Genomic DNA, 18,055 nt, shown 5'->3' with positions numbered 1-18,055 from the left:
TTTAATATTTCATTAAGCAAGCATTGTTTTCAAACCCTGTCTTTCATAAGTCTTATTTTCAGGGAAGGACATAAATTTTCATACAAAATTCCATCCTAATCCAAAATATCTTGGAGACCTTTTGTTGACTCTTTGGTAGAGCCATGCCATGTTGTCATCTTTTTTTCCATTTTTTATTTTTTGATTTCATTTTATATTCCAACCACAGTTCTACCTCCATCCCCTCCTCACCTCCCTCACCCTCCTTGCCTCCTCCTACCCTCACTAATCTCCCATCTAGCCCACCCCCAAGTCCACTCATCCTCACATTCATCCAAGAGGAGTCAACATAGTCTGGTACAATAGGGTAGGGCAGGACCAGGTCCTTCTCCCATGCATTCAGACTGAGCATGGCATCCCACAATAAAGAATGGGCTCCAAAAAGCTAGCTCAGTACCAGGTTTGTTTCATGGTCCTACTTCCACAGGCTGCTTTGATAGTCCAAGGTTCACAACTGTCTCCCACATATGGAGTGCCAAGTTAAGTCTCCTGGAGTCTCCACAGTTGTAGGTCTAGAGTCCATGAGTTTCCACAAGCTTGGTACACCTCTGTCTCTAGATATCTTCATTATTATCTTGACCTCCCTTGCTCATATGTTCCCTCTCCCCTCTCTTCACCTAGATTCCCAGAGCTTAGCCTGGTTCTTGGTTGTAGATCTGAGTCTGGTTCCATTAATTACTGGATGAGGGCTCTATGGTAATAGGCCATTTTCTCACCTTTAATCATGGTGGCAGTGAAGTTACATGGCATCAGTCTTCTCCAACCCTAGCCAGCCATATGGCTACCCAAAGATAGTGGTGAAATCACATGACATTAACCCTCTGCAACTGTATTAAAGATGGGTGATGAACTGCATGGTTACCTAAAGCTATGTATTTCTTATATACCAAAATGGAATCATGACACATGACTCATTTAAAATTAACTGTGCATATGTTTTTAACCATAAACCACCAGTGTTACTAGTTATAAATTAACATTATCACAGATTTTTAATATTATTCAGTAAGATAAGCTTACAAATCTTGAGGTACAGAATGTTCACATAACCAAGTCTAATTTTGGCTGTTCTGTTTTGCTTTCTTTTCCCTGTCACAGCATCTCAGGTGATTAAACTGACACAAGATGGAGGTAACTTCCAAATATGCTTGAGTCTAGAGAAGGAAGAGCAATAATCTGACTCTAGAGCCATATTTCCAATAAAATAGAGCAACATAAAATATCTTTAATGCTGCCTACACCAAAGAGACATCTGAATTATTGCTAACTTGAATCCAGTGAGCAGAGAGTTCAAAGATAATTTCTAAGTCCCAGGCATAAACTGTGGCAGCAATTGTGGGTGGTGGCTGGAGACAACAGAGACTGGAAAAAGATACAACCCATTTCTTTCTCAGCTCCATGGTTGCAACAAAACTTACAGACACACTTGAAAACACAGATAGACAAAACTTTCCAACAACAAAACAGACAGACAAAAGTATCCAACCAACCACAACTAGGTGGGAGAGTGATTTCTCCCCATTTTCCCTTAACAGGAATATATTGAGGTTCCACTGAACCCCTCCACATCCCAGATAGGCATCCAACACAAAAAAGAACCAGACTGTGACTCACCAAGAGGCCCCATAGATGCTTACTGATTTTTTTTCAGCAAGGAAGTTCACCCTGATTGTCCATGAACTGAAGGCAGCCTTGGAGCTACAGAAAACCTCAAGGCATGTTTTTCCTGATACATTCAGCTCCAGAGTTCTGGGGTGAGACTCTTGTTTTTGAATTTGGGTAGATGGTCTGAAACTTGATGAGTGGCCTCCAAAACACTGTACAAGAATTATACCACTACCACAATTTAAAGCCAAAAAGTTTCAATTAAATACTGGCCAGGTGGAAGGACTCTGGTCAAGTGCATCTTTGACTTAATGGAAAATGGTCACAAGTCATTCCTTGCAGAGGCTTAAAAAGGCAACACACAAAGTCATCATATTTCACATCAGGTTTAATCAGGGCCAAACATATATTCAGACATATTCCCTGTCTATATACCTTCAACCCAGATGTGATTAAGTACATCTGGTGCAGGATCAGGTGGGTCAAAAAAACTTGTTTAGGGGAATGAAAACCTAAATAGCCTCCATTATTTAACTATGGTTCCCACATTAAACTGTTATGAGTAGTTTTTCTAGCAGCCTAGTCCCACCTCTGCACCAGCCCCAAATAACACACAGAGAGACATTGTATTAGATATAAAGCTGTTGGCCTGTTATTACCATTGCTCATTGGCTAGCACTGCCTTAATTATTAACCCATTTCTATTAATCTAAGTATTTCCAGGTGGTCTTATCAATTCAGAGAGAGAGAGAGAGAGAGTACTACTTCCTGGAATAGTCTGTAGGGCTGCTTTGTCCAGCTGTTTTGAATGTAAGATCACCTTGTACTCTGTTTCAGGCGGTCTGGCGTGATCAAACCACATTAGACTGGAAGGAATACACATCTTTTCATTTTCCGTGGAAACAAAAATAGAAATCCTTTTCCCCAGTAACTTGTCCTTCAACTTAAATTTTGGAGTCAAAGCATTTTTTTTAAAATTTATTATTTTACATGTCGATCCCAGTTCCCTCTCCCTCCCTTCCTCTCTCCCTACCTCCCCCCAGCCCTCCCTCCCTCCTTCCCTCCCTTTAACCCTCTCTGCCCTCTCACATGCACCCTAACCACCCTCCCCTCCCATCCCCCCACCACAATTCCACATGTAGGGGAATGCCATCCACATGGGGTCATGTAGATCTGACAGGTCTTGTGAAGTAGGGACTAGGGCTTCTCTCCTGTCTCTGGATTAAGGCAGTTATCCCTCCATGGGGGATATGTTCGCAAAGTCCTTTTGTGCACCAGGGATACATCCTGGCTCCACTGTCTGAGGTCTCTTAGACAGTTCAGTCCTTCTGGCTGAGACCCATATTCAGGGGGGCCTGAGTCAGTCCCATGCTGGCTTCCCAGCTATCAGTCTAATGGCCCTTAGCTCCTCCTTGTTCAGGTAAGCTGTCTGTATGTGTTTCTGCCGCAAAATCTTGTCCTCTCCATCTGCATCTGGGTTCTAGTTCGACTCAGTGTTTATGTATCGGTGTTTGATCCTGTTTTCAACAAGCATTAGTTGAGGGCTCCATGGAGAGGTTAGTTGTTGATCTCACTCCCCGGGAAGGGCATTTATGATAGCCTTTCCACGGAAGCTCAAATTGTTAGTTGGGAGCAGTCTTGTAGTTCTCTAGACCTTTCTTTGTGTTCAATTTTATCTTCAAACCAATATTGGCACCCTCTTTTATGTTCTCTCTCTCTGTCTCTCTCTCTGTCTCTCTCTCTGTCTCTCTCTCTCTTTCAATCTCTCTCTCAATCTTCCTGGTTGCACGTTTTCCTTTCCTCCCCCTCATTTTCTCCTACTTCTCTCTCCATTGGCTGCCCACCACCCCCACTTAACCTGAGCTCTGGGGGACTTGTCCCTTCCCAGTTCTATGAGGGACTTTATATGAATCTCTTAGAATACACCTTGTATCCTAGTTCCTCTGGTGATGTGAATTTTAGGCTGGTGATCCTTTGCTCTAGGTCTAAAATACATATATGAGTGAGTACATACTGTGTTCCTCTTTTTGTGACTGGGTTACCTCACACAGGATGGTTTCTTCAAGTGCCATCCACTTGCCTGCGAATTTCAAGATACCATTATTTTTTTTCTGCAGAGTAGTATTCCATTGTGTAGATGTGCCACATCTTCATTAACCATTCTTCAATTGAGGGGCATCTAGGTTGCTTCCATGTTCTTGCTATTACAAATAGTGCTGCTATGAACATAGTTGAACAGATGTCTTTGTTGCATGGATGTAAATCCTTTGGGTATATGCCTAAGAGGGGGATTGCCGGGTCCTGTGGTAAACTAATTCCCATTTTCCTGAGGAACCGCCATACTGATCTCCAAAATGGCTGTATGAGTTTGCACTCCCACCAGCAGTGGAGGAGTGTTCCCCTTTCTCCACATCCTCTACAACATGAGTCCTCATTGGTGTTTCTAATTTTAGCCATTCTGGCAGGAGTAAGATGGTATCTCAAAGTTGTTTTGATTTGCATTTTCCTGATAGCTAAGGATGTGGAGCATTTTCTTAAGTCTCTTTCAGCCTTTTTGATTTCCTCTATTGAGAATTCTTTCTTCAGTTCTATACCCCATTTTTTAATAGTGTTATTTGGTGTTTTGTTGACTAGTTTCTTGAGTTCTTTGTATATTTTTGAGATCAGCCCTTTGTCAAATGTAGGATTGGTGAAAATCTTTTCCCACTCTGTGGGCTGCCGTTTGGTCTTGTCCACTGTGTCCTTTGCCTTACAGATGCTTCTAAGTTTGAAGAGGTCCCATTTATTAATTGTTTCTTTCAGTGTCTGTGCCCCTGGAGTTATGCTCAAGAAGCGGTGTCCTATGCAAATTTGTTTAAGGGTACCTCCTACTTTCTCTTCTAAGAGGTTCAATGTGGCTGGATTGACGTTAAGGTCTTTGATCCATTTGGACTTGAGTTTTATGCATGGCGACAGACATGGGTCTATCTGCAGTCTTCTACACACCCTCATCCAATTGGGCCAGCACCATCCTCGCCCCATTGTATAATTTTAGCTGTTTTGTCGAAAATCAGGTGTTCATAGGTGCATGGATTAATATCAGGATTTTCAATTAGATTCCATTGGTCTACCTATCTATTTTTATGCCAATACCAGGCTGTTTTAAAAACTATAGCTCTGTAGTAGAGCTTAAAGTCAGGAATGGTGATGCCTCCTGAAGTTCTTTTATTGTATAGGGTTGTTTTGGCTATCCTGGGTCTTTTGTTTTTCCATATAACGTTGATTATTATCATTTCAAGATCGGTGAAGAATTGTGGTGGGATTTCAATGGGGATTGCATTGAATCTGTAGATTGCTTTTGGTAAGATTGCCATTTTTACTATGTTTATCCTAGGTATCCAAGATTATGGGAGATCTTTCCATTTTCTGGTATCTTCTTTAACTTCTTTCTTTATAGTCACAAAGTTCTTTTATATAGGTCTTTTACTTGCTTGGTAAGCGTTACACCAAGATACTTTATGTGGCTTGTGGCTATTTTAAAGGGTGATTTTCTGTGATTTCCTTCTCTGTCTCTTTGTCATCTGAAAAAAGTAGTGCTACTGATTTTTTCGAGTTTATCTTGTATCCTGCTAGTTTGCTGAAGGTGTTTATCAGCTGGAGGAGTTCCCTGGTAGAGTTTATTGGGTCGCTTATGTAAACTATCATATCATCTGCAAATAGAGACAGTTTGACTTCTTTCCTTCCAATTTGGATGCCCTTGATCTCCTTTTGTTGTCTTATAGCATTAGCTAGAACTTCTAGTACGATATTGAAGAGATATGGAGAGAGAGGACAGCCTTGCCGTGTTCCTGATTTTATAGGAATTGGCTTAAGTTTCTCTCCATTCAGTTTGATGTTGGCAGTTGGTTTGCTGTATATTGCTCTTATTATGTTTAGGTATGTTCCTGTTATCCCTGACCTCTCTAATACCTTTATCATGAAAGGGTGTTGAATTTTGTCGAAGGCTTTTTCTGCATCTAGGGAGATAATCATATGGTTTTTCTTTTTCAGTTTGTTTATATGGTGGATCACGTATGTTAAACCATCCCTGCATTCCAGGTATGAAGCCTACTTGATCATGGTGGCTGATTTCTCTGAGGTATTCTTGAATTCCTGAATTTGCCAGTATTTTATTGAGTATTTTTGCATCGATGTTCATCAGGGATATTGGTCTGTAGTTTTCTTTCTTAGTTGTGTCTTTGTGAAGCTTGGGTACCAAACTTATTGTGGCCTCATAAAAAGAGTTTGGCAATTAACCTTCTGTTTCTATCTTGTGGAACAGTTTGAATAGTAGTGGTATTAGTTCTTCCTTGAATGTCTGGTAGAATTCTGCGCTGAATCCCTCTGGCCCTGGACTTTTTTTGGTTGGAAGGCTTTCGATGACTGCTTCTATTTCATTGCGGGTTATAGGTCTATTTAAGTTGTTTGTCTGTTCTTGATTTAATTTTGGTAAGTGATAGTTATCCAGAAACTTGTCCATTTCCTTTGAATTTTCAATTTTTGTGGAATACAGATTTTCAAAGTATGACCTGAAAATTGTCTGGATTTCCTTTGTGTCTGTTGTTATGTTCTGATTTTGTTAAATTGCAAGTTCTGTCTCTGCTTTTTCGTTAATTTGGATAAAGGTTTGTCTATCTTGTTACTTTTCTCAAAAAAAAAAAAAAAACAAACAAACAAATCTTTGTTGCATTGATTCTTTGTATTGTTTTCCTGGTTTCTATTTTGTTGATTTCAGCCCTCAAATTGATTATTCCCTGGCATCTACTCCTTTGGGGTTCGTTCGCTTCTCTCTGTTCTAAGGTTTTTAGTTGGGCTGTTATTTCTCTTATGTGACTATCCTCTGTTTTCTTCATATGTGCACTTAGTGCAGTGAACTTCCTTTGTAGCACTGCTTTCAAGGTATCCCATAAGTTTGGGTATGTTGTATCCTCATTCTCGTTGAATATTAGAAAGTCTTTAATTTCTTTCTTTATTTCTTCTTTGACCCAGGTATGGTGCAATTGCACATTTTTCACTTTCCATGAGTTTGCAGGTTTTCTGCTATTTGTGTTGTTGTTGAATTCCAATTTTAAAGCCTGGTGGTCCGATAAGATACAGGGGGCTATTCCTATTCTCTTGTATCTGTTGAGGTTTGTTATGTCACCTAGTATGTGGTCCATTTTAGAGAAGGTTTCATGTGGAGCAGAGAAGAAGGTATATTCTTTTGTCTTGGATGGAATGTTCTATAGATGTCTGTTAACCCCAGTTGAGACATAACTTCTGTTAGTTCTTTTGTTTCTTTGTTGTGTTTCTGATTTGTGGTCCTGTCTAGTGTTGAGAGTGGTGTATTGAAGTCTCCCACTATAAGTGTGTGAGGTTCTATATGAGCTTTGAATTTTAGTAGTGTTTCTTTTATGAATGTTGGTGACTTTGTATTAGGGGCATTCATATTCTGAACTGAGACTTTGTGTTGATGGATTTCTCCTGCGATGAATATGAAATGACCATCTTCATCTCTTTTGACTAATTTTGGTTTGAAATCTAGCTTGTTAGATATTAGGCTAGCTACACCTGCTTGCTTCTTATTTCCATTTGATTGGAAAATCTTTTCCCAACCCTTTACCCTGAGGTAATATCTGTCTTTGAAGCTTAGATGTGTTTCTTGTATGCAGCAGAAGGATGGATCCTGTGTTCGTATCCATTCTGTTTGCCTGTGTCTTTTTATAGGTGAGTTAAGACCATTAATGTTGATAGTGAGTAAGGACCATTGATTGTTGATGCTTGTTTGATTTAGGTTTTTTGTTGGCAGTGGTATTGTTAATATATTAGTTCTGCTTCACCCTTGATTTCTGGTGTAGTTGGATTATCTGTTGCCTACATTTTTGTGGGCATAGTTACATTCCTTGGGTTGGAGTTTTCCTTCCAATTCTTTCTGTAGGGCTGGATTTATAGATACGTATTGGGAAAATCTGGTTTTGTCATTAAATATCTTGTTTTCTCCATCTATAGTGATTGAGAGTTTTGCTGGATATAGTAGCCTAGGCTGGCATCCATGTTCTCTTAATACTTTTAGAACATCTTTCCAGGACCTTCTGGCCTTGAGGGTTTCCATGGAGAAGTCAGGTGTAATTTTGATAGGTCTGCCTTTATGTGTTACCTGTCCTTTTTCCTTCGCTGCTCTTAATATTCTTTCTTTATTCTGTATGCTAGGTGTTTTGATTATTATATGTCGAGGGGTCGTTTTTCTTTTGTCCAGCCTATTTGGGGTTCGGTATGCTTCTTGTATTTTCATGGGCATGTCCTTGTTCAGATTTGGAAAGTTTTCCTTGATGATTTTGTTGAATTTGTTTTCAGCACCTTTGAGCTAGGCTTCCTCACCTTCCTCTATGCCTATTATTCTTAGGTTTGGCCTTTTCATGGTGTCCCACATTTCCTGGATGTTTTGTGTTAAGGATTTGTTGGATTTATGATTTTCTTTGGTCGATGAATCTATTTCTTCTAGTTTATCTTCTGCGCCTGAGATTCTCTCTTCCATCTCTTGAATTCTATTGGTTATGCTTGTGTCCGTAGTTGCCGATTTTTTGCCCAGCTTTGCCATTTCCAGCATTCCTTCAGTTTGTGTTGCCTTTATTTTCTCTATTTCAGTTTTCAAGTCTTGAACTGTTTCCTTCACCTGCTTAATTGTTTTTTCTTGGCTTTCTGTACTTTCCTTAAGGAATTTGTTCATTTCTTCCACTTTTTTTTTGTTTTTTCCTCCATTACTTTAAGGGATTTTCTCACATCTTCTTTGAGGGCCTCTATCATTTTTATGATGGTAATTTTTAAGTCGTACCCTTCTGATTCCTCTGCTTTGTTGTTGTGTTCCATTCTAGTTGGTGTAGATTCCCTAGATTCTGGTGGTGTCATGTTTGTGTTTCTGTTGTTAGGTGTTCTCTTGTATTGCCTTCTTCTCATAGCTTCTTCCAGTAGGTGTTGGTGTGGTCTCCTCCTCTCTCTATGGTACTTCCCCGTTGGGCTTATGTGGGTCTGAGATTCAATATCTGTAGCTCTGTGTGGTCCAAGCTCTCTAGGAGGTTTCTCCATAGATAGGGATCCACGGATGGGGTCAAGGATGAGGATCCAGAAGAAGATGCCAGCAGGTACTCACAGTGTTCCTCTGGACAATAGCTCTGGCCAATAGCTCTGGCCAATATCTGGCAGAAGAGGGCAAGGGCTGAGCTGGAACTTGAGAAGGTTTTGCAGGATAGTTGGATCTCACTGGAAACTGAAGCTCTCCAGCTGAGACCTGGTTCTTTGGCAGAGGCCAGGATTTGGGGGTCAAGGATCTTGCCCACAGGAACTCAGAGTGGACCCGCAGAGCAGAGCTAGGTGGATCTTTGGGAGGGGCCCGGGACTCCAGCAGAGGACTGGAGGCGGGGTCAGAGACCACGCTGTTCGAAATTACGGGTGGTCCTGCGTGGATAGTCAGGTCTCCTTTGTTCAGAGTTGCTCAGAGAAGACTCCGAAGTAGGGTGGACTGTTGGCCCCACCCTCTGTCCCAGTGCTCAACCAGAGCGGCAGGACCGTGGGTGGGGTAGGGCACAGGGTATGGGGGGTAGGCTGGCGGTGGTGATGGGTGGGGGTGTAGCAGATCTCCAAGGGTGCTCTCAATGGGGACCTGAGATAGGAGCAGCAGGATCAGGGGCCAACCCAGGGAGTTCGGGCGGGCGACGGGGGGAAAAGAGGTTGTAGGGGACAGGCAGTCCGGATTGGGCCCAGACTCACCTCTGGCCAATAGCCAGCAGAAGAGGAAAAGGGCTGAGCTGGAACTTGACAAGGTTTTGCAGGATTGACAGATCTCACTGGAAACTGGCACTCTCCAGCTGAGATCTCGTTCTTTGTCAGAGCCCAGGATTTGGGAGTCAAGGATCTTGCCCGCAGGAACTCATAGTGGACCCGCAGAGGTAGGCGGATCAATGCCCATTCATCTTAAATACACCTCTACATATCTAGAAAATCTAACTCACCTAGCTGTAAGTTTTGACTATTATAGGTAACTATCTAAAATTTGTACTAAATTATACATTACATTTTTAAATGAGCTGTATAAACACAAGTCCTAAGGAAGAGGAGAAATATACTTATCACAAAATTGACCTTAAATTTGTATCAATAAATGAAAATCCATTCCAAAACAATATTCATATCTATACCATTTTTATCTTTAAAAAGATTGGTTGTGGTCATTAACCATTTATAATCAAACCCATATAAATGAAAACAAAAATTTATAAACAATACAATATTTGGGAATTTGAGTGTTGTTCTTTCCAAACTGCTTCCTGCTGGTAGGGCCTGCTGTTATAGGGATCGTAAGAAGATGCAGAAATCCTGGTTGTAGTGGTCTTCAAGGCTGTATTGTCCAATGAACATATCTTCAGAGGGGTCTTGCTTGATCAAACCATGTTAGTCTGGAAGGAATCGACAGCTTTTCATTTTCTATGGAAACAAAAATAGTAATCCTTTTCCCCAGTAATCTGTCCTTGAACTTAAATTTTGGAGTCAAAACATTTTTAAAATATATAAATTGAATTAATCCAGCAGCATTTCTTTTAACAGTTGTTATTTTCTCAGCAAACGATACAAAGAAAATATAATACCGTACAGTATCCAGATTCTTTCTGTGCTTTCCATCTTTTCATGGCTTTTTTATTACTCTATTTCTTCTACTTCTATTTTTTTTTTCATTTTTTTTTTTGAGACAGGGTTTCTCTGTGTAACTTTTATCTGTCCTGGAATTAACTCTGTAAACCAGGTTTACTTTGAAATCACAGAGATCCACTTGCCTCTGTCTCCTGAGTGCTGCAATTAAAGGGGTGTGCCGCTACTACACCCAGTTACTCAACTTCTTTTTTTCTTTTTAAAACCGCTTTATCCTGTTTCTCTTTCTATCCCAAGTCTATGTATATTTTAAAACACTTTGTAAACCTTTAGAGGGGTTTCTTAATCTGAATTTGTCATTACTGTAAATCTTTACTTTTATTCATTCATTCATTCATTCATTCATTCATTCATTTATTTATTTATTTATTTTATATAACCAAGTCCATTTAAATGAAAAAAAAAACATTTATAGACAATATTTGGGAATTTGGGCATCGTTCTTTCCAAACTACTTCCTGCTGATAAGGGGCGCTGTCATGGGGGATTCTAAGAAGATGCAGAAATCCTGGCTGTAGTCTGTAAGGCTGCTTTGTCTGGCTGTTTTGAATGTAGGATCACCAGGTACTATGTTTCAGGTGGTCTGGCTTGATCAAACCACATTAGTCTGGAACGAATCCACATCTTTTCATTTTCTGTGGAAACAAAAATAGAAATCCTTTTCCCCAGTAACTTGTCCTTGAACTTAAATTTTGGAGTCGAAGCATTTTTTTTAAATTTAATTTATTATTTTACATGTCGATCCCAGTACTCCCTCCTTCCCTCCCTCCATTCCTGCCTCCTTCTCTCCCTCTGTCCCTTTTACCCTCTCTGTCTTCTCACATGCACCTAACCATCCTCCCCTCCCATCCCCCCACCCCAATTCCATATGTAGGGAATGCCATCCAGTTGGGGTCATGTAGATCTGACAGGTCATGTGAAGTAGGGACTAGGGCTTCTCTCTAGATTAAGGCAGTTATCCCTCCATGGGGGATGTGTTAACCAAGGTCCTTTTGTGCACCAGGGATACATCCTGGCTCCAGTGTGTGAGGTCCCTTAGACTGCTCAATCCTTCTGGCTGAGACCCATATTCAGGGGGGCCTGAGTCAGTCCCATGCTGGCTTCCCAGCTATCAGTCTGGTGGCCCATTAGCTCCTCCTTGTTCAAGTAAGCTGTCTCTATGTGTTTCTGCCACCTGTTCTTGTCCTCTCCATCTGCATCTGGGTTCTAGTTCGACTCAGTGTTTATGTATGGATGTTTGCTCCTGTTTCCAACAAACATTAGTTGAGGGCTCCATGGATAAGTTAGTTGTTTATCTCACTCTCTTTATCTTTTTGTGGCCACGAATCTTTTATTGGCTAAACAACATTCCTAAAATGAAAGCCACAGCTATATTACCTGCAGTCTATCCAAGATGGTGGTGGGTACTTTTACCAGCAGAACTGAGAACTGTGCTCACTGCCTTGGTCTGCACTGCCAGGCACCAACATGTTGCCGGCTTGGAGATGTGGTCACTGCCATTGCCAGCTCTCATACACACCAGTAAGTTGTTAGCAGAGCTCCTTAAAAGCCTTGCAGTTTTTTTGCTACTTATGCTGAGTCAGGAAATCTCCCTTGAAGGATCTGCAGAAGTCTCTGCTTGTCTCTAGAAAAACAGAGTACAATCAAAAAAATGCTGCTACCAAGAAGCTTTGCTCATCTATGTTCTATTGTTTCTGAAATCCCTTTAAAGCTTTTGTCAAGTTTTATGTGGACGTTCTCAGGTTCATGTCTGGCACCATTTTGTTATGAGTAGTTTCCCGCCAGCCTGGTCCCCAAGCTGTGCCAGCCCCAAATAACACACAGAGACATTATATTAGATATAAAGCTGTTGGTCAGTTACTAGTTTCTTATCAGCTAGCTCTGTCTTAAATATTAACCCATTTCTATTAATCTAACTATTTCCACATGATCTTATCTTACCAGAAAGAAGGGCTGGTGTTCTCTCTCCATCCTTCATCTTGACGCCTCCTTAGTACTTCCTCTCTCCCCCTAGTCCCGCCTATCTGGATTTCATATTGGCAAACAGTGCTTTATTCATTAACCAATACGAGAAACATATTTACAGAATGACATCTCCCATCATTAAACCTTTCCGGCTCATTACTATACAGGAGGAAAATCTATTTCTTCAAGTAATATATTTATCTGAAATATATTAATTTGAAAAGTGATCTTAAGTACTGCAAAGCTTTTATCACAACATTTCTCACAAAATATGCTTTTTATTAGGTGGGAACATGGCCTTTCCACATAAACAATATATGCTTTCTTTTACTAATAAATGTGTGTATAATATTAATGTTCATTTTTCAACAGGAAAATTCTCAGAGGCCATGTGCTATTGAGAGTAAATTAAAATATTACAAATTGGGATTTTAGTTTTCTTAAAGTATATTGAAATATGATTTGCATATTTATGTTATGACAAGAGTCTGAATTTCTAAAGGAAATTATGAAAGAAATAATTTGCTATTGTGAGAGGTTGTTCAAAAATTCCTCAAACCCAAAGGATCTATTTGACTCTGTCTACATTCTAGACTTGCCAGAAAAATATCACAGATTAGATGTAAAAATGACTTTCAGTCTTTTTTTTCACTTTGACAAACACTGTTTTATTTTTTAATTGGTGCCTTCTAAAGCACACACTCATCTGCTTGAATGATGACACAATTTGGTTAAACAAGAAAGAAACACAGGAACGACAGCAAGTCCAAATAGAGGCCCTACTTCCCTGGGGCCCTGACCAAGTTCTCTGTAAGAAACCAATGTATATTTATTTTCTTATTTTAAATATCAATGCCAGTTCTCTCTCCTTCCTTTCTCCCTCCCTCTCTCCCATCCACCCCCCCTGCCAACACTCCACAGGGAGGGTGATGCCTTCCAGGAGAGACCATCAAAACCTGTTCAATTTATTTGGAGTAGGGTCTAGATCAACCATCCTGCCTCCAGGCTAAGGGGTTTTCCCTATGGGGAATGTGCTCCCAAAGTCCTTTCATGCACCAGGTTCCACTGTCAGAGGTCCCTAGACTGCCCAGCCCTTCTGACTGACACCCATGCTCTGGGGGTCTGAGGCTGTACAATGCTGGTTTCCAATCTATCAGTCAGTGGATCCCAGTCAGCTGTCTCTGTGGGTTTCTGTAGCCTTGTCTTGACCAATTTTCTTATCACTTCTCCCTCTCTGCAATGGGATTCAAGGAGGTTGTCTCAGAGTTTAGCTGTGGGTATCTGCTTCTGCTCCCATCAGCTACTAGATGAGGGCTTAAGTTAGTTATCAATCTCATTATCAGGGAAGAGCATTTAAGGAAGCCTCTCTACTGTTGCTCAGACTGTTAGTTGGGGTCATCCTTGTAGGTCTATGGACATTTCTCTAGAGTCAGTTTTCTATTCAAACCTATAATGACTCCCTCTTATTTTGCTCTCATCTATTTGTCCCCTGATTCAATCTTTCTAGTCCCACATGTTCTCCTCTCCTCCCTTTCTATTTCTCCTAACTCTCTCTCTACTCACTGCCTACCCCCCCACTACCATTAAGCTCAGGAGGTCTTGTTCCTTTCCCCTTCAGTGAGGGACTTGGTATGAATCACTTAGGTTCCTCCTTGTATCCTAGTTTCTATGGAGGTGTGAATTATAGGCTGGTAATCCTTTGCTCTATGTCTAAAATCCATTTAGGAGAGTACATACCATGTACCTCTTTTTGTGACATGGTTACCTCACTCAGGATGGTTTCTTCAAGTTCCATCCATTTGCTTGTGAATTTCAATATTCCATTCATTTTCTCTGCGTAGTATACCATTGTGCAACTGTACCACATTTTCTTTATCCATTCTTCAATTGAGGGGAATCTAGGTTGTTTCCAGCTTCTTGCTATTACAAATAATGCTGCTATGAACATAGTTGAACAGATGTCTTTGTTGCATGGATGTGGGTCATTTGGGTATAAGCTTAAGAGCAGAATTGCTGGATTCACATTATCCTGAGGAGCTGCCATCTGATGTCCAAATTGCCTGTACAAGTTTTCACTCTCACCAGCATTGGAGAAGTATTTCCATTTCCACATCCTCTCCAGCATAAAGTGTCATTGGTGTTCCTAATTTTAGCCATTCTGACAGGAGTAAGATGGTATCTCAGAGTTTTTTTTTAATTTGCATTTCCCTGATGACTAAGGATATTGAGCACTTTCTTAAGTGTCTTTCGGCCATTTTGGATTCCTCTATTGAAAATTCTCTAATCTTTACCCCACTTTGTAAAAGGGTTATTTGTTGTTTTGGTGAAGATCTTGTTCCAGTCTGTGGGCTGCCATTTGGTCTTGATGACTGATCCTTTTCCTTATGGAAACTTCTCAGTTTGAAGAGGTTACATTTAATAATTGTTGATCTCAGTGTCTGTGCTCCTGGTGTGATGTTCAGAAAGTGGTCTCCTGTACCAATTTGTTCAAGGGTATCTCCCACTTTCTCTTCTGAAAGGTTCAGTGTGGCTGGATTTAGGTTAAGGTCTTTGATCCATGGCAATGGACATAGGCCTATCTGCAGTCTTCTACACGCCATCATCCAGTTGTGCCAGCACCATTTGTTGAAGATACTTTCGTCCTCCCATTGTATACTTTTAGCTGTTTTGTCATAAATCAAATGTTCGTAGGTGTGTGTGTTAATATTGGGATTTTCAGTTTGATTCCATTGGTCTAAGTGTCTATTTTTGTGCCAATACCAAGCTGTTTTTGGGACTATAGCTCTATGGTAGAGCTTGAATTTTGGGATGGTGATGCCTCCTAAAGTTTCTTTATTATGCAGGGTTGTTTTGGCTATCCTGGGTCATTTGTTTTTCCATATTATCCTTTCAAGGTAATTGAAGAATTGTGCTGGGGTTTTGATGGGGATTGTATTGATTGCTTTTGTCAAGATTGCCATTTTTACTATGTTTATCCTACCTATCCAAGAGCATGGGAGATCTTTCCATTTTTTTTTTTTTTTTGGTATCTTCTCTAATTTCTTTCTTTAAAGACATGAATTTTTTTTTTTTTTTGCAAGGTAGGTCTTTCACTTGTTGGTAAGCATTACCTCAAGATACTTCATGTTGTTTCTGGCTATTGTAAAGGGTGATGTTTGGCTGATTTCTTTCTCAGCCCCTTTGTTATCTGTATATAGTAGGGCTATTGGTTTTTTTTTTTTTTAAGTTAATCTTGTATCCTGTTAAGATGCTGAATGTGTTTTTGAGCTGTAGGAGTTACTTGTAGAATTGTGTGTGTGTGTGTGTGTGTGTGTGTGTGTGTGTGTGTGTGTGGCTTATGTAAACTGTCATATCATCTGCAAATGACAGTTTGACTTCTTTCTTTCCAATTTGTATCTCCTTGATCTCCTTTAGTTGTCTTAGGACAACCTGAAGTCTAGGACTTCAGGTACAATATTGAAGAGATATAGATAGAGTGGGCAGCCTTGTCTTGTTCCTGATTTTAGAGGAATCACCTTAAGCTTCTCTCCATTCTGTTTGATGTTGGCTATTTATTTACTGTATATTGCTTTTATTATGTTTAGGTATGTTCCTGTTATCCCTTATCTCGCCAAGATCCTTATCATGAAAAGGTGTTGGCTTTTTTCAAAGCTTTTTTTAAGCATCTAGTGAGATGCTCATGTAATTTTTCTTTTTTAGTTTGTTTATATGGTTTCAAATCTAACTTGTTAGATATTAGGATAGCTAAACCTGCCTCCTTCTTGGGTCCATTTGATTGGAAGATCTTTTCCCAACCATTTACCCTGAGGTAATGTATGTTTTTGATGCTTAGATGTGTTTCTTGTATGCAGCTGAAGGTGGTATTCTGTCTTCATTTCCATACTGTTAGCCTGTGTCTTTTTATAGGTGAGTTAAGGCCATTAATGTTGAAAGAAAGAAACATTGATTATTAATTCTTGTTTGTTTTATATTTGATTTTGGCTGTGGTATTGTGAGTATATTTCTCCTACTTTTTCTTTTGGGTTCTGGTGAAGTGGGATTATTTATTGCCTATGTCGTTGTGAGTGTAATTAACTTCCTTGGTTTGGAGTTTTCTTTCCAGAATGTTTTATAGGGCTGAATTTGTGGATATGTATTTTGAATACCTGGCCTTGTCATTGAATATCTTGTTTTATCCATTGAGAGTTTTTCTGGGTATAGTAGTCTGGCATATGTGGACTCTTACCCTATCCAGGACCTTCTACTACCCATGGAGAATTCATGTGTATTTATGTTAGATTGCTTTTATATGTTTCTTGGCCAATTTCCCTCATTGCTCTTTAATATTCTTTCTTTATTCTATGTTAGGTGTTTTGATATTTATGTGGCAAGAGGTCTTTTTTCTTGTTCTAGTCCATTTGGTGTTCTTCTTGTACTTTGATAGGTATGTCCTTCCTCAGATTGGGAAAGTTTTCGTCAATAATTTTGTTGAATATGTTTTCAGCACCTTTGAGCTGTGCTTCTTCACCTTCTTCTATGCCTATTATTATTTTTATTGATAGCTTTAACACACCTTTCCTTCCTGCAAATCTCATCCCTCTCTGTCATAGTTCCCCAGTATATTGACAATTCCCTGGAAGACAGTAGACACATTTCATATATGCATTGCATTCTGCAGGTTTTCTATTCACAGATTTTGCTTAGAGTGAGATGACCATTCTCACAGTTATGTCATATGATGGTTTTGTAGCCATCTGCCTCCCCCTGCACTATGAGGTCATCATTATTCACAGAAAGTGAATGTGGCATAATTGTGGATAAGTGGAGGTATCTCAGAAACTTTTACATAGCGACTACATTCTCTATCAGATTCTGCCAGGGCCAAAATAACCCACTAATTCTTCTGTGATGTTCCTCAGTTGCTCAAGTTCTCCTGTTCTAACAATTACCTTGAAGTTATGGCAGCAATTGTTTTCCTATCTGCTATGGGCTTTGCCTGCCTCACTGGGATTGTCTTCTCTTTTGTACATATATTCTCCACAGTTTTCAGGATGCTCTCTGATGAAGGCTGGCCTAAGGTCTTCTCTACTGGCCTGCCCCACATTTTTGTTGTCTCATTGTTTCTTTCAATAGGCTATTGTGCATATCTAAACACAGTTTCAGACTCTCCAATTGTTTTAGATTTGTTGTTCTCTATCTTTTACACAGTACTACCTCAAACACTCATCGACAGTCTGGTGAATGAGTCCTTGAAGGGAGCTATAAGGAATTGATTGGGAAAATCATTTTTGATCTTGTGTTAGTGACTGGTAAAACTAGACACAAAGAATGTTTTTAGTATTTTGAATGTTATGTAGTATTAAGGACAAGATATTTTCTAGATATGTCTTTTGCATAGTAACAGTTGATGTTATTCATTTAACCTATGCCATTATTTTCACTGTTCTTTCAAGTTACTACAAAGTATGGTTAAAATCTGGTAACATAGACCAAGTTCTTCCTAACTGTACCAGTTGACACATGGATAAACCTATGAACTTGCCAACAATCCTAATATGTGTTTTGACAACATGTTTATGGTCATACTATAATAAAAAGAAGCAAGATGAATAGTTATATTTACTGGTACTCAACCGAATGTGTCATAATTTTAAAATATTTATCACATATTTCAAAGTTTCCTTTTATTTTCTGTCTTTCTATAAATAAATTTTAAATATTAGCATAAGCACATATGCTATGTTTGCACATCTAAATAATTTAATTACTA

At 39.7% G+C, this 18,055-nt stretch overlaps 1 pseudogene; it reads left to right on the top strand.

The window, feature by feature from the left end:
• The first annotated feature begins 8,770 nt into the window (after positions 1 to 8,770).
• Positions 8,771 to 17,558, top strand: LOC127214418 (olfactory receptor 14J1-like; annotated as a pseudogene).
• The last annotated feature ends 497 nt before the right edge of the window (positions 17,559 to 18,055 follow it).

The sequence above is a fragment of the Phodopus roborovskii genome, unplaced genomic scaffold (genome assembly GCF_943737965.1).
Source record: "Phodopus roborovskii unplaced genomic scaffold, PHOROB, whole genome shotgun sequence".
Lineage (NCBI taxonomy): Eukaryota > Metazoa > Chordata > Mammalia > Rodentia > Cricetidae > Phodopus > Phodopus roborovskii.
The sequence above is the reverse complement of the archived record's forward strand: the minus strand, read 5'-3'. Positions and strand labels throughout refer to the sequence as shown.